Genomic DNA, 19,437 nt, shown 5'->3' with positions numbered 1-19,437 from the left:
ATGATGACAATATCACACAATATACGGGTGACAGGACAGTGACGATATAACACAATATAACAGTGATGCGATGATGACAATATAACAATATACAGGTGACGGGAGGGTGACGATATCACACAATATACGGGTGATGGGATGGTGATATCACACAATATAGGGGTGACGGGACGGTGACGATATCACACAATATAGGGGTGACGGAAAGGTGACGATATCACACAATATACGGGTGATGGGACGGTGACAATATAACACAATATACAGGTGACAGGACGGTGACGATATCACACAATATACGGGTGATGGGACGGTGACGATATAACACAATATACAGGTGACATAGCGCACAATATACAGAATATAAAGGTGACAGTATGGTGACTATATAACAATATAAGGGCGACAGGGCGGTGACGATATCACACAATATACAGGTCATGGGACAGTGATGATATCACACAATATACAGGTGACGGGATGATAACAATATCACACAATATACGGGTGACAGGATGGTGACGATATAACACAATATAACAGTGATGGGATGATGACAATATAACAATATACAGGTGACGGGAGGGTGAGGATACTGCAACTCCAAAGAACAGCGCTCCAGACGGGTGTAATAATCCAATGAAGAACTTTTATTCAGCCATAGAAAAGCAGCAACATTTCGACCATGTGTTGGTCTTTTTCAAGCATACAACAATGATCACCTGGGCCGTCTTTAATAGTGTGGACACCACGCAGGGAGCCAATCACTATCAAGCATCAGCCCATAATAAAATGTCATACAATATCTAATATATAAAGCTGAATGTGTGTGTGTGTGTATGTATGTATGTATGTATGTATGTCCGGGATTGGCATCTGAACCGTCGCAGCTACAGCCACAAAATTTTGCACAGTCACACGTCTGGACCCCGAGAGCGTCATAGGCTATGTTGTGAGGTGAAATTTTAACCCCGTGCTTTCCAATTCACCAAACAATTTTGCCCCTATCTACATAATGGGGAAAAAGTGAAAGGAAAAGTGTTGGAGGCGTCGCAGCTACAGGCACAAAATTTTGCACAGTCACACGTCTGGGCCCCGAGAGCGTCAAAGCTATGTTGTGAGGTGAAATTTTAACCCCGCGCTTTCCAATTCACCAAACAATTTTGCCCCTATCTTCATAATGGGGAAAAAATGAAAGGAAAAGTGTTGGAGGCAAATTAACAGCTGCCAGATGTGAACAAGGGGGACTTAAAGAATGACAGCGATGGCGCCAAAGAGTATATACTGTACAGTTGCTAAGGTGGTGCCCCAACATGGGATAACTGCCACACCACCACGGGGATATGAACACACACACAAAATGCGCCACAGACTACCACGTGCTCAAACACATATACCACCCTCAGCGCACATTTCACCACACATACACCAACCTCGCCACATAAAAGTAGAAACACAAAAGTCGCCGCTCAAAACTCGCCACGCGCAAAACTCTCCACATGCAAAACTCGCCACACGTGCAAAACTCACCTCATGGAAAACTCGCCACACGCAAATCTTGCACACGCAGAAAAATTGCCACATGCACAAAAGTTGCAACACATGCAAAAGTTGCCTCACACAAAACTTGCACATACTCAAAAGGCACCACACATAAAACTCGCCACGCGCAAAACTCGCCATGCGCAAAACTTGCTGCACACAACTTGCTACACTAACCTGTCACATGCAACTCGACACACAAAAAGTTGCTACACGCATGTCGCCACACAAAACTCATCTCACAAAAGTCCCTACATGCATGTCGCCACACGCAACTCAACACACACAACTTGACACACGAAACTCGCCCTAAAACACACACAAGTCTGGTATTATCCTTCAAAAATAAAAATCTGATTAATAAGCAGACAAACTACAAGAGCAACAAATGTACCATATAGGAATCCGGCAGCTGTCAGTCACATGACCAGTCTATTATGTGTATGTGTGAGCTAATATATACTGCCAGGGGGTGGGCTTACTGTTGGCTGGGGATTTATCAGGCTGCCATTTTAGCTTAAAAATACTGAGGTAAAAATACTGACCAAATAACGTGTGAACGAGGGCTAATACAGGAGGAGATGACATACAGCTATATACTATATACAGGAGGAGATGACACAGGTATATACTATTTACAGGGGAGATGACACACAGGTATATACTATATACAGGAGGAGATGACACACAGATATATACTATATACAGGAGAGATGACACACAGGTATATACTATATAGAGGAGGAGATGACATGCAGGTACATACTACATACAGGAGGAGATGACACACAGGTATATACTATATACAGGAGCAGATTACCTACAGGTATATAGTATATACAGGAGGAGATGACATACAGGTATATGCTATGTATAGGAGGAGATGACATACAGGTATATACTATATACAGGAGGAGATGACACACAGATATATACTATATACAGGAGATTACATACAGGTATATCTAATATATAAAGCTGAATGTGTGTATGTATGTATGTGTGTATGTCCGGGATTGGCATCTGCACCGTCGCAGCTACAGCCACAAAATTTTGCACAGTCACACGTCTGGACCCCGGGAGCGTCATAGGCTATGTTGTGAGGTGAAATTTTAACCCCGCGCGTTCCAATTCACCAAACAATTTTGCCCCTATCTACATAATGGGGAAAAAGTGAAGGGAAAAGTGTTGGAGGAAAATTGACAGCTGCCAGATGTGAACAATGAGGACTTAAAGAATGAGAGCGATGGCGACAAAGAGTATATACCGTACAGTTGCTAAGGTGGGGCCCTGACATGGGATACTCACCACACACGGGGATATGAACACAAACACAAAATGCACCACACACTACCACGTGCTTGAACACACATACGACCCTCAGCACACAATTCACCACACACACACCAACCTCGCCACATAAAAGTCGAAACACAAAAGTCACCACTCAAAACTCGCAACGCGCAAAACTCACCTCATGGAAAACTCACCTCATGCAAAACTTGCACACACAGAAAAATTGCCACATGTACAAAAGTTGCACCACATGCAAAAGTTGCCTCACACAAAACTTGCACATACTCAAAACGCACCACACATAAAACTCGCCACGCGCAAAACTCGCCATGCACAAATCTTGCTGCACACAACTTGCTACACTAACCTGTCACATGCAACTCGACACACAAAATGTTGCTACACGCATGTCGCCACACAAAACTCATCTCACAAAAGTCGCTACATGCATGTCGCCACACGCAACTCAACACACACAACTTGACACATGAAACTCGCCCTAAAACACACACAAGTCTGGTATTGTCCTTCAAAAATAAAAATCTGATTAATAAGCAGACAAACTACAAGAGCAACAAATGTACCATATAGGAAATACGGCAGCTGTCAGTCACATGACCTGTCTATTATGTGTATGTGTGAGCTAATATATACTGCCAGGGGGGAGGGCTTCCTGTTGGCTGGGGATTTATCAGGCTGCCAATAGCAACCAATCACAGCTCAGCTTCTATTTTGCTACAGTTAATTAACCTGAGCTCTGATTGGTTAATATAGGCAACAAAGACATTCTCAGTATCACAAAGCTAATATATGTTGTGAAATTCTTCTATTAGCTTGGTTTTTGCCTTTTAATAATTACATTTCTATCTATTTGTTTTGTGGTTTTTGTGTGCAGAATAAATTTTTGTTAACACATTCTATTTTGCTAACAGCAGTCATTAACCCGGGCGAAGCCGGGTAGTACAGCTAGTTATAAAATAAACAAACATCAGACACTTGTGCATAAACAAACACTGAAAAAACATATCACCACCGGCACAGTCATTGTATTATTTGATAAATAAGCATACCGCAGGGCCTTATTTACAACTCAGATCAACAGGTTCACTCTATGCGTCCTTGTTCCCATGGTGATCGTCTGCCAATGGTGTCATTCCTCACTGAGCTTCCTGTATACATATAGCGCCAAAAAAGCAAGCAGCCTATCACTTATGCTTATACATAACGGCTCACTACTCTTAACCAATCTGCTGAGTTGTTATATCTACCAGCGTTCTTATCCCATTACTGCCCGTCCATACCGGAAATCCAGCTGAGCGGCGGACATCCGAACCATGCAGTGCCAACGCCGGCGTCGCACGTCCTGGCCGCGCCCCATCACATAACCGGGATAAGGCCACGCCCAGCCATGACACGCACCCGCGTCACCTAGCAACGGTCTCACGTGACCGCCGCTCTAAGCTGGTGGCCTAGGAGACGCTGGTAAACAATATGGTGATTAACTAATGGCTCATCCAGAGCACTTCACCAGTCATCGCCGCCAGTTACTTTGAAGTGACAGTTTAACGCTATGGCATGGGCTCATATCAATCATACGACAACACCATCCCTCATGATCATGAACCTTAATCAGATCAATAGATAAGTAAACACTTAAATGCAAAATCACCCCATTGTGAAAAAAATACCACATAGACATAGGGCAAACATAATGGGGCAGTCGGAGCAAAGGCGGAGGGTCAAAAAGAGGGTGAGGATATCACACAATATAACAGTGATGGGATGATGACAATATAACAATATACAGGTGACGGGAGGGTGAGGATATCACACAATATAACAGTGATGGGATGATGACAATATAACAATATACAGGTGACGGGAGGGTGAGGATATCACACAATATACGGGTGACGGTATGGTGACGATATCACACAATGTATGGGTGATGGGATGGTGACGATATCACACAATATAAAAAACACTTATTGAGCGGGCACCATCTGCATATATAGTGTATTTAAGGGGATCACCACCTGCATACTATGTATAAGTAGAACCAAACAGAGCAAAGTGTATGCATACAAATTGGGATCACCACAACAAATTTAGAAATTATACAAAAAACATCTTTATTAAGAGAACACCACACAAAAAAACATTTAAAAACCCCACAATAAGACCTGGGGTAACGGGTCCATACAAATCGCAGGTAAATACCATAACACAACATACAACATTGTACAGCCAATATGCATAAATACACAAGTTACAAAAACCAGTGTCCTTCACATGTGGACATAATAAAGTATAGTGTCATCCACAAGCAACAACCCAGATGATATACCCTTATTTTAAGCCAGGCACACAATACTGTGCCCTATAGGGAAGGATCCAAAAGAAAAAATACATAATGAATGGTATGCTTAAGAGGTGCTAAGCACCATCCGGATCCCTAGACCATAATATTCATGTCCTATGTTCTTACCCTACCTAACAGACAGGCAGTAATAGGGCTCCTGGCAGGGTGGGTTTAGCGAGGTTCTGGCAGGCTGTGCAGTTGTTTGAGACCCACGCGTATCGACGCCTATAGCGTCTTCCTCAAGGTCAGTACAAAATACGGCGCGTTCCCTAACTTAAATAGATAAATAATTCCCTATTATACCTACCAGGTGTGAGCAGCAGCGTCGGCCATGGCACACCATTCTCGGCGTCTCACAGGGTCTATTGCGCAGGTGCAGGAGCGCTAATCGTCATCCCGCAACGTCTGTAGCCGGCGCATGCGCACTGCACCTTTCCATACACCCGGTCTCCATGTAAACATAACCAAGCATGGTAACAGCCACCGCATATGCGCAGAACATATCAGCGCTTCATGTGTTGGTGGAGGCACAGCGCAATCGATCAGCAACCCACAAATACAGTATACAGGTCATGGGACAGTGATGATCTCACATAATATACAGGGGACGGGATGATAACAATATCACACAATATACGGGTGACAGGATGGTGACGATATAACACAATATAACAGTGATGGGATGATGACAATATAACAATATACAGGTGACGGGAGGGTGAGGATATCACACAATATACGGGTGACGGTATGGTGACGATATAACACAATGTATGGGTGATGGAATGGTGACGATATAACACAATATAGGGGTGATGGGATGGTGATGATATCACACAATATAGGGGTGACGGGACGGCGACAATATAATAATATATGGGTGACAGGATGATATCGATATCACACAATATACGGGTGACGGGACGGTGACGATATAACACAATATATGGGTGACGGGATGGTGACAATATAACATAATATACTGATGATGAGATGTTGACGACATCACACAATATAGGAGTGACACAACAGTGACGATATAACACAATATACGGGTGATGGGACGGTGATATCATCACACAATGTACGTACGGGTGATGGGACGGTGACAATATAACACAATATATGGGTGACGGGATGATATCAACATCACACAATATACAGGTGACGGGAATGTGACGATATCACACAATATATGGGTGACAGAAAGGTTACAATATCACATAATATACGGGTGATGGGACAGTGACAATAACATGCAATGTACGGGTGACAGGGCGGTGACGATAACACAATATACGGGTGACAGGATGGTGACGATATCACACAATATAGGGATAACGGAATTGTGATGATATCACACAATATAGAGGTGACGGGACTGTGACGATATCACACAATATACGGGTGACGGAAAGGTGACGATATCACAAAATATACGGGAGAGGAACAGTGACGATATCACACAATATACGGGTGATGGGAAAGTGCCAATATCACACAATATATGGGTGATGGGACAGTGACGATATCACACAATATACGGGTGACAGGACGGTGACAATATAACACCATATACAGGTAACAGGACAGTGACGATATCACACAAAATACAGGTGACGGGATGGTGACGATATAACACAATATACGGGTGACAGAACGGTGACGATAACACAATATATAGGTGACGGGAAGGTGACGATATCACACAATATACGGGTGATGGAAAGGTGACGATATCACACAATATACGGGTGATGGGACAGTGACAATAACACACAATATACGGGTGATGAGACGGTGACGATAACACACAATATATGGGTGATGGGACAGTGACGATAACACAATATACAGGTGACAGGACGGTGACATAGCGCAGAATATACAGGTGACGGTATGGTGACTAACACAATATAAGGGTGATGGGACAGTGACAATAACACACAATATACGGGTGATGAGACGGTGACGATAACACACAATATACGGGTGATGGGACAGTGACGATATCACACAATATACGGGTGACGGGACGGTGACAATATACTGTAACACCATATACAGGTGACGAGATCACACAATATACAGGTAACAGGACAGTGACGATATCACACAAAATACAGGTGATGGGATGGTGACAATATAACACAATATACAGGTGACGGGATGGTGATGATGAGTCGCCCGCCTGTGCCGTGGGGTACCCGGTACCGGGTCCAGTGTTCACAGGGGGATGTCACGGTGACGACCCGGTCCGTGGCCCTGGGCGCCCATGTAAAAGGGGAATTGAATAAAGTTTATGTTCGTGACGCCACCTGTGGTATTCAGTCAGTGGGGACCGACGCTAATTTAAGGGGACCTCTGGGGTGATGTTATGGCAGCTAGATGGTATAACTTTCCACAGGTGAAGTATATCCCCAGGGCTCCCGGTGTGTATATGGAAGATGGTGAATGGTGCAGTAAGGAACAAGGACACAGGTTTGCAGTCTCTTTACCATGATTTACTGTAGGCTTCAGGCAACGGCAGTCCAGGGCACCAGATCACAGGACAGGCAGAGTCCGGCCGGCTTGGAGGCAAGTTGGGAGTCCCCTTTTCCAGGTGGAGATTAAAGCCTTCCTTCTAACGTGGTGGTGTTGTAGTCCCTTACTGCCTATGGCTTCTGATAAGGTCCTCACAGTTCTTCTCTTTGTCCCCCATATAGGTTAGGACACAAACCCGTATGACAGGTGACTCGAGCCTTTTTACAGGGTCTCTATCACGACCCTGGCTCTGTGTCACTCTGTCTCCTGGGTGTTAGGGCGAACAGGTGATGTATAATCCAGCTGTCCTGCCGGTTTCTGCTATGTGTCTTAGAGTCCCACAAAAGCCTTGGTCTTCTGGCTACCGGTGTCTGCGCTTTGCCAGAGAGACAGTCTCTGTCTCTGTCTTATCTCTGTCCAGGAGCTGCAGCACTTTCTCATGGCTGCATGGCTCCTTATACTTTCTTCCTGCCTCAGACTGCTCCAGTCTGCTCTCTGACACTTTCTGACTACCCTTCCCTCCAAACCACAATATATATAGGGGAGTCACCTAGAAATAGGATCAAAAGCTCCCCCTTGTGGCCTGGAGTATGAGTGACATCACTCTCCCCGTGAGGAAAGCAATGCCGCTGTGACAACCAGGACCCTGGGGCGTCACACTCCCCCCCCCTCTCGTTAAATCCAGTACTCCCGGACTGGGAAAAGAAGAACAACAATACAAATTAGAAAAAAAGGCATACAAAATTTTAAATGCTGTAAACATGTAGAACAAGTTAATTAATGTAAACTAAGGCTTCCCTTTATGGGAGGAATTGATGCTTGAACGTTGCAAGAACATACATACATAGTATGCATACTTATTACAACTGACTATGAAATGCAATTACCCTCTAAGGGTATATTATCTTTAAGGCTTCAAAGTGCAAAACTGAACATTAGCTTTATTTTCTATTTTATTTAAACCTTTACTGTATCTCAATACTATCTGCATGTAATGCTATCACTTATGATACCAGCTCACTTCTAACAACATCAATCACTTTCCTACAAGTGCAAAGTTTCAACTTTATTCTTAGTCACTATCTCTCACTATTGCACTTTACATATAATTTTTGATGGTTGTACTTTCACGTATTTCATATATATTAAAACAATTTTTTTGTGTGCACTAAACATTATATATTTTTTAACATTTTTTTATATTTTTGTTATATTTATGTAATTTTGATATTATTGCACATGTTGACACCCCGACATCCACTACATACATTCTGGTAAAAAGCGCCCCCTTTTCTATAGCATGAAAATGTATTATGCTAATTTATTGAATTATCACTTTATGTAATTTGTGATCGTTTTCTCGATCATTTTTTTTACCTGATCAACTAATAAAATTATTTTTAACCTTATATTTTGGACTTTCAGTTGGTTCTCTTCCTTGTTTTTTTCACTTATGATACCAGCTCACTACTTCTAACAACATCAATCACTTTCCTACAAGTGCAAAGTTTCAACTTTATTCTTAGTCACTATCTCTCACTAGTATTTTCTACATACAATACTATCTTTAATACTATCAAACATTATCATTTTAATAAAGTGCAACAAGTCAACATTACCTCTAAGGGTGCAAACATTTTCAACATTTTTCTGTACGGAGGTAGTGCATTTAATTGTGCAATTAATACTCAAGTCAATTAATAACTTATAACAGCAGCAACGACGCGAGGGACCCGTCATGAACCCCCAACGTAGGATTGGGCGGGCTTCAAGACGTGTATCGAGACCCAAAATTCTTCCATGCCAAACGGGTTTTTCTTCAGGTCTCTGTAAACAAATCAACATCTAAGGCAAAATTTGAAACAGTTCCTTTAAAGCTTTTTTGTAAAACCAATAGGAAGCACATTAATAGGTGCCAACTATGTACAATAAAGTTTGTGAATCATTCATTGTCCATGATCCAAATGTCCTTTAAACAGTTAACATTTTTAGTGCAAAAACCTTGGTCAGGAAAAATGAACTTTTAAACAGTCAACTTATTCACAGTCAGGTTCCTTTAATTTACTTTTGCTGTCCCCATGGTAGCACTTGGCATTGATTACTTCCTGGCCTGGGAAGGTCATGGGTCAAGGTTACGCCCGGTGACAGGTAGACATCATGTGTTTTATACTCATGTACAGTGAGGTCATGTCCTGCAGTAAGGGTTTGCGTGGCCTGGGTACGCATGATAACAGGTACTGTTGCCACCGCAGTTTCAGTAGTTGTTATTGTGCACACTGTTGTCTTAGTGATAGCTTTAGAGGCTGGTGTCACAGAAGGAGTAGTAGTGGTGGTGGCCACTTTGGCACTAGGTGGGGCTGCTGGTGTTTTTGGTCTGGTACCTTTTAAATTAGAAGCAGAGTTTTTGAGTGTTCTCACATTTAAGGCATACCATCCCTTATCGCCAAAATGCCGAGTGTAAGTCACAGTGTCCCCAGGATACAGGTCCCTGTCTGGGTGTCCTTCTCTGAGGTGAGACTCCACGTCTCTCCTGTTGACAAATACCTCAGCGTACAAGCATGGCTCCTTGATGAATCCCCAGCCTCTTTTCAGCTTGAAGGCCACTACAGTGCCCTGCCTCAGCGGGGCCTGGTATGTCTGTTTGTCCTCGCGAGACTGAGCTTTAGCGTGGAGATCTTTCTCATCAAATTCTTTGCGCCTGGCCTGGTATTCCTTATCCTTCTCCTCCCACTCATAGGTAAGCTGCTGCTGGTATTTTTTCCAGCTGAGGACCTCCATAACTTCTCCTTTCCTCCTCTCTGCCCCAAGGAACCCCATTAGATGGTTCTCCTCCTATCTCTCTGACCGATCCTTCACTGTATGTTTTGCTGGTTCCTCCTCTCACCTTCCCCTTACTGTTGGGGTTCCTCAAGGATCAGTCCTAGGCCCCCTCCTCTTCTCTTTGTATACTGCCCCTATTGGTCAAACAATCAGTAGATTTGGTTTCCAGTACCATCTCTATGCTGACAACACCCAATTATACACTTCTTCTCCTGTTATCACGCCGACCTTTTTAGAAAACACCAGTGATTGTCTTACCGCTGTCTCTAACATCATGTCCTCCCTCTATCTGAAACTGAACCTGTCAAAAACTGAACTCCTCATGTTCTCTCCCTCTACTAACCTACCTTTGCCTGACATTGCCATCTCCGTGTGCGGTTCCACCATTACTCCAAAGCAACATGCCCGCTGTCTTGGGGTCATCCTTGATTCCGAGCTTTCATTCACCCCCCACATCCGATCACTGGCTCGCTCTTCATATCTGCATCTCAAAAACATTTCTAGAATTCGCCCTTTTCTTACTTTCGACTCTGCAAAAACTCTTACTGTCTCACTTATTCATTCTCGTCTGGACTATTGTAACTCTCTACTAATCGGCCTCCCTCTTACCAAACTCTCCCCGCTCCAATCTGTCCTGAATGCTGCTGCCAGGATCATATTCCTCACCAACCGTTACACCGATGCCTCTACCTTGTGCCAGTCATTACACTGGCTACCCATCCACTCCAGAATCCAGTACAAAACTACTACCCTCATCCACAAAGCACTCCATGGCTCAGCACCACCCTACATCTCCTCTCTGGTCTCAGTCTACCATCCTACCCGTGCCCTCTGCTCCACTAATGACCTCAGGTTAGCATCCTCAATAATCAGAACCTCCCACTCCCGTCTCCAAGACTTTACACGTGCTGCGCCGATTCTTTGGAATGCACTACCTAGGTTAATACGATTAATCCCCAATCCCCACAGTTTTAAGCGTGCCCTAAAAACTCATTTGTTCAGACTGGCCTACCGCCTCAATGCATTAACCTAACTATCCCTGTGTGGCCTATTAATTAAAAAAAAAAAAAAAACATAATCAGGTTCCTCGCATCATGTTCTCATACACTTTATGCAGTTAATAGCACTCTGTCGCTGTACTGCTACATACTTAGGCAGTTAACTGGTTCATGCAGCTTTACATGAACACCCGAGCCTTACACTATGGCTGGTCCAAATAACTAAAGCAATTGTTTCCATCCACCTCTCGTGTCTCCCCTTTTCCTCATAGTTTGTAAGCTTGCGAGCAGGGCCCTCATTCCTCCTGGTATCTGTTTTGAACTGTGATTTCTGTTATGCTGTAATGTCTATTGTCTGTACAAGTCCCCTCTATAAGTTGTAAAGCGCTGCGGAATATGTTGGCGCTATATAAATAAAAATTATTATTATTATTATTATTATTAGATCTGTCCCAGGGTTCACCCAGCGGTACACTGTTTTTTCAGCGTATATTTCGCCTGCCATACTGGTGGGCTGGATTGGGGCTCTCATGTGGCTCTCCATCCCCGTGGCCTGGTCCCATTCTCCCTGGATTTGAATCCTTCCTGATCCATAGCGTGGTCGTGCAGCTAGCGGGCCCACTAGGAGTTCCTCGGCTACCGGGGCAGGGTCAGTCTCCCTACCTGCCGCTGCGATGTCTCCGGTGCCGTTCTCCTCCGCTGACATCAGGGGCCTCCGGATCGGACGCTGCTCCTGCAATTTTACTCCTAGCGCCGCCTTCCATTTGGTCACGGCGCTCAGCTGCGTCTGCAGGAGTTGGTCGCTCAGCTCCTCCACTTCTTCTTGCAGGAACTCTGGGACTTCTGGTGACGGCTCGCCGTGGCTTCCATCCTGGTGGCTGGGGGAGTCCTCGGTTTCCACCCCACGCTCCGGGTCCGGGCTGCTCGCCATGTCGTCCTCCACATTCCTCTGTATTTCCTTGTCTGGTTACCGCTCTCTCCTGCGGGGGCGGAGCTTCTTCTTCCTCTTTCTCATGCCATTCAGGATCAGGAGGCGGATCTCAGTTGCTGATGGGCATGTCCGCATTGTGCAGAAGTGTTTAGAGTGAGCGGCCATTGTTTTCGCGCCCTACAGCTAGTCCCCGCCCGCGATGGCGCACTTTTTCTTTTCCAGCGCTCCTTGTGGCGTTATAATGGCGGCAGTTTTGGCGGCAATTCAAAATTAACAGTCTCTCAGTACAATACAGTCTTTTAGGTGCACATGATCCGATTCTCAGGGTAGGTCCATCCTGTTCGTGACGCCAAAATGAGTCGCCCGCCAGGGCCGTGGGGTACCCAGTACCGGGTCCGGTGTTCACAGGGGGATGTCACGGTGGCGACCCTGTCCGTGGCCCTGGGTGCCCATGTAAAAGGGGAGTTGAATAAAGTTTATGCTCGTGACGCCACCTGTGGTATGTGGTCAGTGGTGACCGACGCTGCTTTAAGGGGACCTCTGGGGTGATGTTATGGCAGCTAGATGGTATAACTTCCCACAGGTGAAGTATGTCCCCAGGGCTCCCGGTGTGTAGATGATGGTGAATGGTGCAGTAAGGAACAAGGACACAGGTTTGCAGTCTCTTTACCATGATTTACTGTAGGCTTCAGGCAGCCACAGTCCAGGGTACCAGATCACAGGGCAGGCAGGGTCCGGCCGGCTTGGAGGCAAGTTGGGAGTAACTTTTTCCAGGTGGAGATTAAAGCCTTACTTCTAGCGCGGTAGTAATGTAGTCCCTTACTGCCTATGGCTTATGATAAGGTCCTCACAGTTCCTCTCTGTCCCCCATATAGGTTAGGACACAAACCGGTATGCCTGGTGACTCGAGCCTTTTTACAGGATCTCTATCATGACCCGGGCTCTTTGTGTCACTGTGTCTCCTGGGTGTTAGGGCGAACAGGTGATGTATAATCCAGCTGTCCTGCCGGTTTCTGCTATGTGTCTTAGAGTCCCACAAAAGCCTCGGTCTTCCAGCTATCGGTGTCTGCGCCTTGCCAGGGAGACAGTCTGTTCCCTGCTGTCCTCCCCCTGGTGTCCTCGCCTGTGCTTCTCTCTCCCACATGCTCACTACAATCTGTTCTGCTTTCGGTATTATCTCTGTCCAGGAGCTGCAGCACTTTCTCGTGGCTGCACGGCTCCTCATATGTTCTAGAAAAGAAAAGGCAGCACTCACCCTTTTATGCTTCCGTTGTAAAAATTGCTTTAATCCATGACGATCAAACTTAACAAACAAATGCGGAATCGGCTAAGGCATAGGAGTGGAGAGGGAGCGGTGAAGACAAGACAGACGACGGCCGTTCGGGAGATCGGGCGGTGCTCAGCCGTGGAAGACAACACATCCAAAATGCAGCAATGTAATAGAAAAGAAAAGGCAGCACTCACCCTTTTATGCTTCCGTTGTAAAAATTGCTTTAATCCATGACGATCAAACTTAACAAACAAATGCGGAATCGGCTAAGGCATAGGAGTGGAGAGGGAGCGGTGAAGACAAGACAGACGACGGTGAAAGTGAGCATTAACCCCCGGATACTTATGCTCCATAGCTGCAACAGTCATATATGGACAATTGAAGTACGTTCTGTGCCAACCAATTCTTTCTTCTTTCATATGGTTTTACCTCATATGTTCTTCCTGCCTCAGACTGCTCCAGTCTGCTCTCTGGCACTTTCTGACTACCTTTCCCTCCAAACCACAATATATATCGGGGAGTCACCTAGGAATAGGATCAAAAGCTCCGCCGTGTGGCCTGGAGTGTGAACATGTTGCATGTTTGTGTTTACCTGGTGAAAGTTATCCATCCTTGCCTCCAAGCGTAACATCACTCTCCCCGTGAGGAAAGCAATGCTACTGTGATCAGGGCCGTATTTGCCACTAGGCACTTGAGGGCACGTGCCTAGGGTGGGACGATGCAGGGGGGCGGCACCTGAGCAAGTTTTTATTTATTTATTTATTTATTAAGTCCTGGGTCACCTCCCGACCGACCGCCCCCCATGCCCCCCCCTCCCCCTCGGACGCCCGCCTGCCCACCTCCCACCCTCCTTGAAGACGTCATACTCACCCTGCTCCAGCGATGCCTGGTCCCAGCGTCTGCAGCTCGTCCTGAGTGAGAGGTCCGTGGTACCGCTCATTAAGGTCATGAATATGCCCATATTAATTAATTAATGAGCGGTACCACGCGACCGCTCACTGACGTAGAAGGTGCTGCGCCGCAAGTTAGGACAGAGCCAGAGGGATGCTTGGCGCGGCCGCGCGGTGTGGGAAAGGTGAGTATGAGGGACAGGGGGGATGAAGAAGGATGGTAAGCCGAGCCATGCAAGATGGGAGCAGGAGCGGGAGCGGGGGGGGGGTGGGGTTGAGAGATGAGCCATGCATAAAGGAGGGGGGAAATATGAGCCATGCATACAGGAGGGGGGGAATATGAGCCATGCATACAGGAGGGGGGGAATATGAGCCATGCATACAGGAGGGGGGGGGAATATGAGCCATGCATACAGGAGGGGGGGGAATATGAGCCATGCATCCAGGAGGGGGGGGGATATAAGCCATGCATACAGGGGGGAATATGAGCCATGCATGCAGGAGGGGGGGGGGAATGTGAGCCATGCATACAGGAGGAGGGGGGGAATATGAGCCATGCATACAGGAGGGAGGATATGAGCCATGCATACAGGAGGGGGGGGGGAATATGAGCCATGCATACAGGAGGGGGGGAATATGAGCCATGCATACAGGAGGGGGGGAGTAGGAGCCATGCATACAGGTGGGGGGGAATATGAGATATGAGCCATGCATACAGGGGGGAATATGAGCCATGCATACAGGGGGGGAATATGAGCCATGCATATGGGATGGGAGGGAGATGAGCCATGCATACAGGAGGGGGGGATATGAGCCATGCATACAGGGGGGGGGGGGAATATGAGCCATGCATACAGGAGGGGGGAATATGAGCCATGCATACAGGAGGGGGGGAATATGAGCCATGCATACAGGTGGGGGGATTATGAGCCATGCATATGGGATGAGCCATGCATACAGAAGGGGAGGGGAAATATGAGCTATGCACACAGGAGGGGGAGGGGAATATGAGCCATGCATATGAGATGGGAGGGAGATGAGCCATGCATACAGGAGGGGGGGATATGAGCCATGCATACAGGAGGTGGGAATATGAGCCATGCATATGGGAGGGAGATGAGCCATGCATGCAGGAGGGGGGGATATGAGCCAGGCATGCAGGAGGGGGGGATATGATCCATGCATACAGGATGGGGGGAGATGAGCCATGCATACAAGATGGGAGGGGGGCATTATACAGTATTGAGCATCATGTTTGGCCATTATACAGTATGGAGCATCATGTGTGGCCATTATACAGTATGGAGCATCATGTTTGGCATTATACAGTATGGAGCATCATGTGTGGCCATTGTACAGTATGGAGCATCATGTGTGGCCATTATACAGTATGGAGCATCATGTGTGGCCATTATACAGTATGGAGCATCATGTGTGGCCATTATACAGTATGGAGCATCATGTTTGGCCATTATACAGTATGGAGCATCATGTGTGGCCATTATACAGTATGGAGCATCATGTGTGGCCATTATACAGTATGGAGCATCATGTGTGGCCATTATACAGTATGGAGCATCATGTGTGGCCATTATACAGTATGGAGCATCATGTGTGGCCATTATACAGTATTGAGCATCATGTGGGGTCATTATACAGTATGGAGCATCATGTGTGGTCATTATACAGCATGGAGCATCATGTGTGGCCATTATACAGTATGGAGCATCATGTGTGGCCATTATACAGCATGGAGCATCATGTGGGCCATTATACAGTATTGAGCATCATGTGTGGCCATTATACAGTATGGAGCATCATGTGTGGCCATTATACAGTATGGAGCATCATGTGGGCCATTATACAGTATTGAGCATCATGTGTGGCCATTATACAGTATGGAGCATCATGTGGGGCAATTATACAGTATTAAACATCATGTGTGGCCATTATACAGTATGGAGCACTGTGTGGCCATTTTTTTTTGTTTATAATTATTGTATATGAAACAGTGTGATCAGCAGTGCTAAATGGGTGTGGTTGGGACGTGGATATGGGTGTGACTAGTTGTGAAATGGGTGTGGTCAGAGGCGTGGCCTAAAATTTGCCGCAGCGCACTCTGCGCGCCGCAAACTTTATACCTCTTTCCCTTTTTCAAAAGTTGGGAGGTATGATACCGCATTTGCCAGATCACGGCAAGTGCCGCAAATCCCATAGGGAATGAATGAGGCCGAACGCAGTGTTACCGTAAGTGATCCGTAAGTGATCCGTTACACGGCAGATGCAGAAAAACTGCCCGATCTGCTGCAAAAGGCTTCTTTCACATCAGCAATTCTTGCCAAAGTCACTGCCGATAGTGTCATACTCACCAATGGGGGAGGCAGCACTAAAAGTGCCTAGGGCAGCAGAAACTCTAAATACGGCCCTGACTGTGATGACCAGGACCCTGGGGCGTCACAAAGATATCACACAATATACGGGTGACGGGAAGGTGACGCTATCACACAATATACGGGTGATGGGACAGTGACAATAACACACAATATACGGATGATGGGACGGTGATGATATAACACAATATACGGGTGACGGGATGTAACAATATCACATAATATATGGGTGATGGTATCACACACTATGCGATGACAAATCACACACTATACGGGTGACGGTATAACATAATATACATAAAACTGCTCCTTCAACCCTATCCAACCCCCACCCTCCCTTATCCTCCCTTCTTTCGAGGTTCACTTTGTCCGTATTCACGCTCCCTCCAATCTCCAAATGGCCGTCATATAGCGACCACCTGGCTCAGCCACTGCCTTCATCGACCAATTCTCCACCTGGCTCCTTCACTTTCTCTCTGCCGACATCCCCACCATCATCATGGGCGACTTTAATATACCTACTGACACCCACCAGCCAGCAGCCTCCAAACTACTGGCCCTTCATCCTTTGGACTCACCCAGTGGTCCTCCACAGCCACCCACACAGATGGACATACACTAGACCTCATCTTCACCCGCCTCTGTTCCTTATCTAATCTCACAACCTCTCCCTTTCCCCTATCTGACCACCATCTACTCATCCTTGTCCTCCTCACCTGCCCCCCATGTCCAGCCATTACCACATCCTCGCAGAAACCTCGCACATCTAGACGTTCACAGACTCCCTCCTACCCCTGTCCTCCATATCTTCACTGCACGACACGAACAGCGCCACCGCTTTCTATAACTCCACCCTCACATCAGCCATAGACTCAGTCGCCCCTCTCATGCATGGTACAGTGCGACAAACCAATAGGCAACCTTGGCATAACAATCTCACAAAAAAAAACTTCGACAAGCATCCAGGGTTGCAGAGCGGCGTTGGAAGAAAACACGCCTGCCAGACGACTTCACTGCTTTCAAACAAGCTACATTTGACTTCAAATCAGCCCTCACCTCTGCTAAACAGACCTATTTCACTAACCTTGTATCTTCACTATCCTACAACCCAAAACAACTGTTCAGCACATTTAACTCTCTCCTCCGCCCACCACTGCCACCTCCAACTCCCTTCATCTCTTCCGAGGACTTTGCCACCTACTTCAAAAACAAGATCGACCAAACAAGGCAAACCTTTTCTTGTCCACCACCCCAAACACTCCATATACCAGACCTCTGCCCTTCCCTAATAACCTCCCTCTCCAACATCACTGAAGGAGAGCTTACTCGCCTCTTTTCCAAATCACACCTTACCACCTGTGCACTTGACCCCATCCCTTCCCACCTGCTCCCCAACCTCACTAACATGCTTATTCCAGCCCTAACCCATCTCTTCAACCTATCGCTCTCTTCTGGTACCTTCCCCTCTGCCTTCAAACATGCCACCATCACACCCATCCCCAAGAAAACTAACCTTGACCCAACTGCTATGCCCAGCTATCGCCCCATATCACTGCTCCCGTTTGCTTCAAAACTCCTTTAGCAGCATGTCCATGGTCAACTTTCCTCCCACCTCTCATCTAACTCTCTCCTTGACAACCTCCAATCTGGCTTCCGCCCCCACCACTCCACCGAAACTGCCCTGACAAAAATTACTAATGACTTAGTCACAGCCAAAGCTAACAGACAGTTCTCCATCCTCCTCCTTCTTGACCTGTCCTCTGCTTTCCACACAGTCGATCACTGCCTACTGCTACAGATTCTTTCTTCCCTTGGCATCAAAGACCTCGCCCTGTCCTGGAATGCCTCATACCTATCCAACCGCACATTTGGCGTTTCCCACTCCCACACTACCTCCTCATCCCACCCTCTCTGTTGGAGTCCCTCAAGGCTCTGTCCTAGGGCCCCTACTTTTTTCCATCTATACCCTTGGCCTAGGACAACTCATAAAGTCCCATGGCTTCCAGTACCACCTGTATGCAGACGACACTCAGATCTACCTCTCTGGCCCAGATGTCACCTCCCTGCTGTCCAGAATCCCGAAGTGTCTGTCAGCCATATCTTCCTTCTTCACCTCTCGCTTCCTAAAACTCAATGTAGACAAAACCGAATTCATCATCTTTCCCCCACCTCACGTATCCCCCCTACCCGATCTATTATGGTAAACGGCATCATGCTCTCTCCCGCTCCTGAAATCCGCTGCCTCGGGGTAACTCTCGACTCTTCCCTGTCCTTCAAACCTACGTCCAAGCTCTTGCCACCTCCTGTCGCCTCCAACTCAAAAATATTGCCAGAGTCCGTTCCTTCCTCAGTCCACAATCTACCAAAACTCTTGTGCATGCCCTCATCATCTCCCGCCTTGATTACTGCAACACC

The sequence above is a fragment of the Ranitomeya variabilis genome, chromosome 2 (assembly GCF_051348905.1).
Source record: "Ranitomeya variabilis isolate aRanVar5 chromosome 2, aRanVar5.hap1, whole genome shotgun sequence".
NCBI lineage: Eukaryota > Metazoa > Chordata > Amphibia > Anura > Dendrobatidae > Ranitomeya > Ranitomeya variabilis.
The sequence above is the reverse complement of the archived record's forward strand: the minus strand, read 5'-3'. Positions refer to the sequence as shown.